This window comes from Hipposideros armiger, unplaced genomic scaffold (assembly GCF_001890085.2).
Source record: "Hipposideros armiger isolate ML-2016 unplaced genomic scaffold, ASM189008v1 scaffold_83, whole genome shotgun sequence".
NCBI lineage: Eukaryota > Metazoa > Chordata > Mammalia > Chiroptera > Hipposideridae > Hipposideros > Hipposideros armiger.
In genome coordinates, this window is record NW_017731433.1 from 3,104,955 (window position 1) to 3,116,073 (window position 11,119).

Below are 11,119 nucleotides of genomic sequence, written 5' to 3' on the forward strand. Positions count from 1 at the left end.
GTGCAGGTTTATTTGTTTGCATTTGTGTCTACGGCCTTTTGCTGCCTGTCAGGAGTACAAAAGTGAGCTGAGGTTCAGGCCAGAAATGAGCCCAGGAACAGGAACGTAAGAATGGGCTATTCATTTTACTTATCAGAGAAGTCAACAGGCGTTGGTCCCTTGTGCCCCTAAGGAGTCACATGGAGCAGTGGCATCCAGGGGAGGGAAAGGGAAAGAGAGATAGCTGAGGTGTTCCCCCGGACGCATTCATTGTGTCGTCCAAGAGGCTGAATGGAGGGGCAGCTAGTCCCCTCCGGGCAGCCAAGGCAGAGGCCAGCCCTGTGAGCAGCTCCTGCCCAGACCTGTTCATAGAAGTGCCAGCCAGGAGTTGAAGGAGGAGAGGCTGTGGTCTCTTGGACCCCTTCCTCCTCCTGCCTCAGGACCAGACCCTTCACTAAACCCGCTGCCTTTCTTCTCTTATTTCTCCCCCTCCACCCCCAGCCAGGTATTCCAGTGAGATAGCAACAGCCCCACACTCCTAACCCCTCCCCCAGCCGTTAAGTCCCCAAGTCCTGCTGCCTTCTAACCAGCCCTTGACTGGGCTTCTCTCCACTGCCTCTGTCATTTTCAGTTGATATCCTTGCCTCTGTTGCCTCCTAATTCTGCATAGGCTCTGTCCCTCTTTTCAATTTATTTTATTCTGGAAAGTTGAAGGAGAAAAAATCGTCTGTGATGCCATCATCTTAGGAGCCAAAGATATTAACATTTCGGCATATTTCCGTCCATTTTTGTTTTGCTTTTTTTTTTTATAAATTTAAAAAATTTTTGCATTTTATAAATATTTAATTCATTTCATGTTAGCATTTTAACAAAGTTGTCGTACAGTGATTAAAATTTACATTGCATTTTTCCATGTCTTTACAAATACCATTTGTAATAAGCGCATGCTATTTCAACCTTTTTTAGCCCTTCTCTTAATATTAGGGAACTAAGTGGTTTGCTCTTTTTTGATATTGTAAGTCATTCTAAGTTGAATATACATTATCCTTTTATACAATGTATTTGGTCTTCATCCCTGGTTCCTGGTACAGAGCTGGTGGGAGGAGAGTCTGGTTATTCATAAAAGCCTCTTTCAGCCATACCTGAGTTTATGCTAATGAGGTGCTTCTTGGTGGATGGGGGCTGGTTGCCAGGGGAACCAACCAGATGACTTGCAGTCCTGCCCCCTGACCTCCAGGGAGGGGAGAGGGGCTGAAGATGGATTCAGTCACCAATGGCCAATGATTTAATCAACCATGCCTATATAATGAAGGCTGCATAAAAACCTAAACAGTGGTGTTTGGAGAGCTTCTGAGTTGGTGAGCACAGCGAAGTGCTGGCAGGGTGGTGTGCCCAGACAGGTCATGGAAACTCTACACCCTTCCCCATACCTTGCCTTATGCATCACTTCGTTTGGCTGTTCCTGACTTGTCTTCTTTATAATAAATGTCAACAACAACTCCCCAAAAGAATATTAGAAAATGGAGAGACTTTATTCATGTGAACAGTTTGCAAACTGGAGAGACGCAGCCTCTGGCAGAAACGAAAAATGTGCTCTGCTGTGACAAAGGGAAGGCCACTTTTTATAGAGTAAGTTCCCACCCACATCTCCAACTAGATTCATTTTATGTAAATGAGATATCCAAATTTGTAAGGTTCTGATTGGTTTGAATTGTGCAGTCCTGATTGGTCAGCATTGCACATCCTGATTGGTTGTTATGGAGCAGTTCTGAATGGATGGGGCATGTCTCCCTCCATAGGTCAAAAGACATAACCATGCACTAACTCCCTTATAATAGTTAACTCAGCTTGCGTAAATGAGCAGGGCATAGTGTAGGAAGCCCAGACTTTAGTCTGAGGTTCTTCTGGTACATGAGAAGCCCCTGTCAGCAGATGGCCACTAGACTCTTGTTATTTATAAAATTTGTGCCCTCAGTTGACCATGGGGAGTCCATCTCAGCAGATAAATTTCTTCTCAGGGTCCATATCAGTAAACTGTTTCCCTGAGTTCTGTGAGCCATTAAAGCAAATTATCGAACCTAAGGGAAGAGTCATGAGAATCCCTGATTTATAGCCATTTGGTAGAAGTACACAGACTTGTGACTGGCCTCTGAAGTGGGAAGCAGCCTTGTGGGACTGAGCCCTCAACCTGTGGGGTCTGTTCTAATGCTGGATCATTAGTGTTAGAATTGCTTGGTGTAGAGAAACCCCTGCATTTGGTGTCAGAAGTGTTGTGAGTAGACACAGTGATTTTACCTTTTGATTCTATTTCACATCATTTGGGACAGATGCCTATAGCATAATCACTGAATCCTAAAAGGTTTTGAATCTTAAAAATTTTTTCTTTCTGATTACAAAAGCAATACCTTTTCATTGTGGAAAATCTGATAAACACAGGAATGTAAAAAGTAAATTCACACCCATACTCTCACTCGCCAGGGGTAGTCACTGTGAACGTAGCCTGGCGCTGTCCCTCTGGGATGTGTGCCGTCTACAGCATTGCTTTCTCATGTGTGGCCTGTGGGCCAGCAGCACAGGCATCGCCTGAGAGCTTATTAGAAATGCAGAATCCCAGGCCCATCCCAGACATACTGAATCAGAATCCATCTTTTAACAAGATCCACATTTGAGTTTGAGAAGTATCGGCCTACAAGGCCATGACCGTACCAATCTGCTTACCAATCAGGTGGCCTGGCATTAATTACCTTTGATCTGTGTCTACACATACATTTGTTCTTATTTACCTAATATTGGGATAATAAATTTTCCCTCATTTCCCTCAAAGTTCTTCTGACTGGTTGAATAATTCAAACGACATACAGCAGACTAAAGGAGAAAATCAAGTTTTAGTACGTTCTTATGGAGAATTCACTGAAGCATGAATATTCCAGAGACAGTTTTAGGCAAAATGAGGTATATCTGTCCTTCACAATTTAGGAGGTGGAAGTAAGGCAATTCACAGGGAGATGAAAAGAGTTATTGTCTAGTAAACAAGTTTATATTAATGTATATTGGGTCATATTGAAACAGTGGGACAATAGAGGACTTTGATCACATGGCCCTTGCTAAGTTCCTCCCTGTCAGTCACTCCTAGTTCATATTAAAATATAGTCGTTTTATGATGGGCAGCTTCCTTCCTGGAGCAAACCCTTTGTCTGAATTCTTTTAGGCAGTAAGGGGGAAGGTCATAGGTTCTTCCTGAGCCATCCTGGCCTTGATTGTTTTCAGATGGGCATTTTTAATCATTTAAAAATTTATGGTCGGACAATTAAGTTTGTGAATTCATCCTAGAAAAAGTGCTGCATACCTCATTGCTGAATATCATCACTATGATCACCTTAAAAAAAAAAACAGTACTCCTCTTGGGAAGCTATGCACCGATGACAGTACAAAGCAATTTTGAAACTCTTTTTTTCTGGAATGGCCATCAGAGCAGTCGTCATGTTACCCTTGATGTCCTGAATGTCATCTAAATGTCTTCCTGTCAATATTTCCTTTATCATCGGGTAAACGAAGAAGTCATTGGGGGCCAGATCAGGTGAGTAGGAAGGGTGTTCCAATACAGTTATTTGCTTACTGGCTAAAAACTCCCTCACAGACAGTGCCGTGTGAGCTGGTGCATTGTCATGATGCAAGAGCCATGGATTGTTGGAGAAAAGTTCAGGCTGTCTAACTTTTTCACTCAGCCTTTTCAGCACTTCCAAATAGTAAACTTGGTTAACTGTTTGTCCACTTGGTACAAATTCACAGTGAATAATCCCTCTGATATCAAAAAAGGTTAGTGACAGCGTTACAACAAGTTCGCAAACTTAGTTGTCAGACCTCGTATAGTGAAATGCACACATCTTAACTGTTGCATTTTGATAAGTGTATACACCTATGTAAAAAAAATCCCTGTCAAGATAGAGAATATTTTCATGCTCCAGAAAGCTCTCTCGTGCCTCTTTGCAATCTCCCTACCCCAGAGGCGACTGCTGTTCTGATTTCTATTGCCATAAGTGAGCTTTGCCTGTTCTTAACTTCATATAAATGGAACACAATACAATAATACAAAAAAGAGTAGACTCTTATAAATGGAATACAGTATACAGTAGGAGAACAAAAGTGGTGGCTTCTTTTGTCAACATGTTTCTGAGATTCGTTCATATTGTGTATTTTAGTAGTTTGTTCTTTGTTAATAGCTAAGATTCCATTCTTTGATTATACCACAATTTATCCATTCTCCTTGGAAGACCATTTGGACTGTTTCCAGTTTGAGGCTGTTGTGAACAAAGCTGCTATGAACATTTTTATCACAAGTCCTTTAAAAAGAAAAACCATTTTATTGAGGTGTAATTTACATGCCATAAAATTTTTTCATTGTAAGTGCACAATTATCTGATTTTTGTATACTTGTACAACCATCACCACAATCTAATTTTAAAACATTTCTATCACCCCCCAAATTACCTCATGCCAGTTTAAGCGAATCCGCACCCCTAAGCCCAGGCAGCCATTGATCTGCTGTCTCTGGCCTCTTTTGGATATTTCCTATAAATGGAATCCAAGCATATGTAGTGTTTTGTGTCTGGCTTCTTTGATTTACCATAATATTTTTGAGGTTCATCCGCGTCATGTATCAGTAGCTTTTTCCTTTGTATTGCGTAGTATTGAGTTTTATGTATACACCACATTTTGTTTTTTCACCAATTGATGGATGTTGGAATTGTTTCCGGGTTTGGTTATTATAAATAAAGTTTCTATGAATATTCATGTACAGGGGTTTCTGTAGAGCTATATTTTTATTTTTCTTGGGTAATCTTAGTAGTGTAATCACTGGATCATGTGTATGTTTAACTTTTTAAGAAACTGCTGAACTGTTTCCCTAAAGTGGCTATATGGGAGGGTTTTGATTTCCCCACATTCTGGCCAACATTCAATATTGTTAGTCGTTTTAATTGTAATCTTTCTAATGGCTGTGTGGTGGTATTGTGCTGCAGTTTTAATTTATATTTCCCAAATGATTAATGATGTTGATAATAAGCACCTTTCCATGTGCTTATTAGTCATTCATACATCTTTGGTGAAATGTCTAGTTAAGTCTTTTTCCCATTTTTAAAACTGGGTTATTTGTCACTGCCATCTTACTGAGTTTCAAAATATTTTAAATATTGAAGTAAAAATATTTGAATAAAAACATTCAAATATTTTTTAAATGTCTAGAGGCAAGTTCTTTATTGGATATATGATTTGCAAATATTTTTCTCTGAATCTATGACTTATCTTTTTATTTTCTTAATGGTGCCTTATAAAGAAAAAAAGTTGAAAATTTTGTTGACGTCTCAGTTATGTTTCTTTTCTTTTATGGTTTTTGCTTTTAATTATATATCTAAAAAATATTTGCCTAACCTTGTGCAAGTCTTTTTTCTTTTTCATAGACTTTATCTTTTAAAACAGTTTTAGATTCACAGCAAAATTGAACAGAAAGTACAATTTCCCATATAGGTGTATCCTGCCCCCACATGTGCGTATCCTCCCCCATCACTAACATCCCACATCAGAGGGGCGTATTTGTTACAGCTGTTGAACCCAACACATCATATCACCCAGAGTCCACAGTTGACATTACAGTTCACTCTTGGTGTTGTACATTCTATGGGTTTGGACAAATGTATGACATGTACCCTTCATTGTAGTATCATGCAGAGGATTTTTACTGCCCTAAAAATCCTCTGTTTTCTGCCTGTTCATCTACCCCCACCCCAAACCCGTAACAACCACTGGCACCCCTCCCCACCAATCCACCACATTATTGGGGCAGGTTGACAGCCACCACATTTGCTATCTAGCGTTCTGCTCCCTAGTCACAAGTCGTTGGCCCTAATGACATGTATTCTCCAGTAGTTATAGTGCTATACAGAGCGACACTACAGATCTCTGTGCTCCACCTGTCATTCCTCCCCTCCCACTAACCCCTGGCAACCACTATCTTTTTACTGTCTCCGTCATTTTATCTCTTCCAGAATGTCATATAGTTGGAATCATACAGTAGATAGGTTTTGCAGATTGGCCTCTCTCACTTAATAATATACATTTAAGGCTCCTTCATGTCTGTTCATGGATTGATACCTGTTTTTTTAAAGTGCTGAATAATCATAGTTTATCTAGTCACTTTCTGAAGGACATCTTGGTTGCTTTCCAGCTTTTGGCAATTATGAATAAAGCTGCTATAAACACTCGTGTACAGATTTTTTTGTGGACATAAGTTTTCAACTCCTGTGGGTAAAGACCAAGGAGCACAATTGCTGGGTTGTATGAGAAGAATATGTTTAATTATGTAAGAAACTGCCATACTGTCTTCCAAAGGGGCTGTGCTACTTTGCATTCCTACCAGCAGTGAGAGTCCCGTTTGTTCCACATCCTCGCCAGCATTTGGTGTGATCGTTCAAGTCTTCTTGTGGACACGTGTTTTAATTTCTCCTGGGTAAAATACCTACGAGTGGAAGTACTGGATCATAGCATAGGTGTATGTTTAAGTGCCAAACTTCTCCAAAGGACTGTATCACTGTACGTTCCTTTATCTTTTCTAATAGTTGGTATTGGTCTTTTTAATTTTAGCCATTCTGATGGATGTGAAATTGTGTATGCCATTATTGTTTTAATTAGCCTTTTCCTGATGACTAATGATGTTAAGCTTCTTCTCACGTGCTAGTGACCATCTGTACATTTTTTTTGAAGTGTTTTCAAGTATTTTGCCCATTTTTGTTTTGAGTTGTTTGTCTTTTTACTATTAACTTGTAGACATTGTATACACATGGTCTGGTAGGATGGGCAGCAGCCCTTTGTTAGATATATGTGTTGTGAATATTTTCTCCCAGTGTGTTTGTTGCTTTTTCATTTTCTTATGAGCGAAAGAGTTTAATAAGTCCAGTTTATTCATTTTTTTCTTTGATGGTTATATTTTGCTTAACAATTCTTTATCTACCCCAAGGTTGTGAAGATATTTTCCTTTGTTTTCCTTCTAGAAGCTTTAGAGTCTTAGATTTTATGTTTAGGCCTGTAAACCATCCTGAACTAATTTGTATGTATGGTGTGAGGTGGGATTGACTCCTTCTTTTTCATACAGCTATGCAGTTGGTCCAGCGCCATTTATTGAAAAGGCTTTACTCCATCAAATTGCATTGGTACTTTCTTGTAAATCAAGTGGACTGTTTGAACTCTCTACTCTAAGCCAGTACCACATTATGTTCGGTTCTGTAGTTTATCAGTCTTGAAATCAGGTAGTGTAAACCCTCCAACTTTGTTCTTTTTGACAAGTTTTTTATTATGCTTGCTCTTTTTATTTCCATGTACATTTTAGAATCGGCTTGTCAATTTATACAAAAAAGCCTGGTTGGATTTTCATCAGGACTACATTGAATCTGTCAGTCTGGGGAGTACTGACATCTTAATATTAATCTTCTTTAGGTCTAATTTAGTTTTTCTCACCAGTGTTTATAGCTTTTAGCATTAATGTTTTATACATATTTAAAAAGACTTATTTCTATGTATTTTATGTTTTCAAGTCTATTATAAATAAATGATATTTTACAAATCTTGTTTGGAAAATATACACAGAGGGTGCCCAAAACATGTATACACATTTCTTAAAATGTGTATACATGTTTTTGGCACTCCCGGTATAGAGAGAGAGAGAGAGAGAGAGAGAGAGAGAGAGAGAGAGAGAGAGAGAGAGTGTGTGTGTGTGTATGCAATTTTTTAAGTTGATCTGTGAACTTACTAAAAATTAACTTATTCCAGTAAGTTTTGGTAGATGCCTTGGGATTTTTCTGTATATATAAACATCACTACAAATATCCTTTCTGAACTCTATGCCCGTTCTTTTTTTCTTACCTTACTAAACTGGCTGTGACATTCTAAAATGTTGAATAGAAGCGATCAGAGCAGATACCTGTGCCTTGTTCCTGATTTTCATGGGAAAGTTTTCAGTGTTTCACAAGTATGCATGATAATAGCTATAGATTTTTCATATGTCTTATATCAGGTTAAGGAAATTTTCCTCAATTTCTACTTTGCTGACAAGTTTTTATCATGAATGAGTGTTGAATTTTGTCAAAAGCTTTTTCTACACCTTTCTAGATGATCATATGGTTTGTTTTCCTTTATTCTGTTCCATGTGAATTGTCTCTTTTTAATCTGTTGGGACTTTCTCCTCCCCTCAAATTAGGGAAGAGACCACTATACTCATTTCTAACACTGGAACACCTTGGCGTCATTCATGGACTGTAGATAGATAGGTTCAGGAGCATAATTTAGACATTTCCATTCAGATCATCTCCATGAAACACTTTGTAAACTAAAAAGCACCATATGTATTTAGGTATAATTATTTGACAAGCAGCCTGCCTACCTGCCCCCCAAACTTCTCTTAATTTCTGAAAATTTTACCATTAATCTCATGCTTTAAAAAAAAAATCAATCTGAGGATATGTGTATATTTTGCAAATCTGGAGGGAATAGAAACAAAACAGGTGACTGTTTATGGTAGTAAAGTAAGTTGGTGTAGGTCTGGGATACTGCTGTAAAGACTTAAGGGAGAACTAGATAGACCCTGTTGGTTGGGGAAGCTATTCCAGATTGTATGATGGTGAGAAAAGGTCTTCCTCAGGTGGTTGGCCTGGTTTATTTTCTCAGAAATGACAAGCAGAGCCATGGTTTTGGAACCCACAAACAGTTGAACTTGAGCAGTGTCATCATCTCCCTGGTGTTTGAATCATCCAAGGAGCCATGTTCAGTAGCTTGGGACTGCGGGTGGGGTCTCAGGAACTACTAAGCCCAGATTTCTGATAGGTACTTTCTAAGTCATTGTATGTTTAAACCCTTTCCTTTGCTTAAGTGCAAGACTAAAGTTGATGATAATCATTGAGAACTAGGAAGTGATCTCTAGTTCAAATGTCCTCTGAAGATTAAACTTCTATATGCATGTTTGCTAAGCAGTCATCCCACATGTATTTGGATTTTTCTGGTGGTAGAAACACTAGGTCCCAAAGTAAAACATCTTACTTTTGAACTCCCATTCTTACAACCCTTTAACTTTTTTTTTTTTAAAGATTTTTTTGGGGGAATTGGGGGAGGGGAACAGCGTTGGGGAATCGGGGAAGGGGAACAGACAAGTTGCTGTCCTTTTGTTCTTCAGCTTAGTTGTGGAGGACGTCACTTCACTGGCCCTTGTTGGTATTATCTTTGGGCCTTTCCCAGATGAGGCAGTCACTCACCGGCCATAGGACGGCTGCTCGCGGCGGCAGCTCATGATGGCTCACAAAAGCTCACGCCTGCTGCCGGCCAGCCCTACTGCAGCCTATGCCGTCGCTGGCGACTCACGGCAGCCCAGCTCCAGTTTGAGCTGTTGTTCACCATCTTAGCTGTGGCAGGCACAGTGTCACTGGCCCTCATGTGGGATCCGAACCGGGACCCTGCTGCTCAGAGCTGGCATCCCAAGCCAACTCCTAACCAACGCACCACTTGCCCGGCCCTATTTTTCTTATGAAGCCCTTTCCCACACTTGTTGACTTCTTGAGGTATATTCCTATTTACGAGTATTGATATCTTTTTTAAAATTTGATAATACAAACCGAATGACTTGTACAAGGTGTAGAGATGCCTTTCTCCTTAATTCTGAACATTGAACTTGTATTATCTTTTCCCACCAAAATAATGAAGTGAATATATATGTACAATTTGTAGTTAAATAAGATGACACAGTTCACATTATAAGGGAGGGATATATGAAAATATGCATCCCTAGAATATTATAATTTACAAGTGAACATAGGGCACTGGGTAAAAATTAATGGTAGCTATACGGAAAACGGAATCATATCAGTGTAACCTAATTTTTTCAAGAATATCTTAAGGATCTGGAGGAAGCAGGACACAGATATCTTGACTTTCTCAAGCCATTGATTTAATTTGAGGATAATGCAATCACTGGCAACCCAGGAAATCATCAGCGACCCATCAGAGTTTAGCTCAGATGATACCACAGTTAGACGGTGGGAAGGTCATACTGAGACATTATCAAGGAAATGGTGCTGCTGGGGGCCAGCTCTTCAGTGAACCTTTCAGAGCTCAGTCTGGGGCCCAGTTCTGTTTAATCCATTTTCATCCATGACCCGTAATGTATTGTGTGTATGTTCTGTTTCTAGAGATACTTGATCTGTTTCCGGAAGTCAAAATAACCTGGATAAATTGAGTCCTTACAAATTAGACAGTCAAATGAAGGATGAATCATTTTGTAAGTAGGAGGTTCTCATTGGAGAATGGTTGGCCTCGTGCCTGTTCCTGGCAGAAAAACCCCTGGGCCATGTGAATCCTAGTGTGGCTGAGCCATCAGTAACTGTAATGCAAGGACATGCAGAATAGTACCTCTTAGAAGTCAGTGCTCTGGTACAAATACTTAGATGAGGCTGAGAGCAGACAAAAGATACAGTGAAGGCTTACAGTGGATAAAAATTTTGCGATAGAAGCAGGGACATATGCAGTAAGAGAGGAGGGATAGAGTATTTTGTATTACATAGGATGGGCTAAAATGCTATAAAAATAGACCAAAAATGTAATGGCTCAAACTCAGCACAAGTTTATTTCTCTCACATAACATCGGAGATGGGCATGTCAGGTCCTGGGTGGTTCCATAAACAAGTGTTTCAAGACTGGGTATGGCAGAGGAGCCCGGAGCCCGCTTGAAGGAACTCTTGACAGGACGCATTTGGGAAAATTTAGTCATTCAAAAGAATAATGGTGGCAGTGGATTATAATACATGGAATAAAAATAAGTCCATGAATCCATAATACATTTCCAGAGGAAAAAAATTGCCAGCTCATACAAGCAGAATGAGTCAGAGAATTAGAAAATCACCGTTTTATAATTCCCAATATGGCAACTGACTTAGGCAAAGATGATGGATGGATGCTAAAACTCTTAGGTGGAACTTTGTTGTGGAACAGCATAGTGTAACATTCTCAAGGTATTACCCTAGAACAGGGGTCGGCAAACTTTTGAGACGGAAGAGCCACCAGTGGTCAGCAAACTGCGGCTCGCGAGCCACATGCGGCTCTTTGGGTA

At 39.7% G+C, this 11,119-nt stretch overlaps 1 protein-coding gene across 9 annotated transcripts in view; it reads left to right on the forward strand.

Annotated features, from left to right (window-relative positions):
- The window catches only part of GPR160 (G protein-coupled receptor 160), a 37,378-nt gene that overhangs the window by 6,431 nt on the left and 19,828 nt on the right, over window positions 1-11,119 (forward strand). The window lies entirely within an intron of this gene.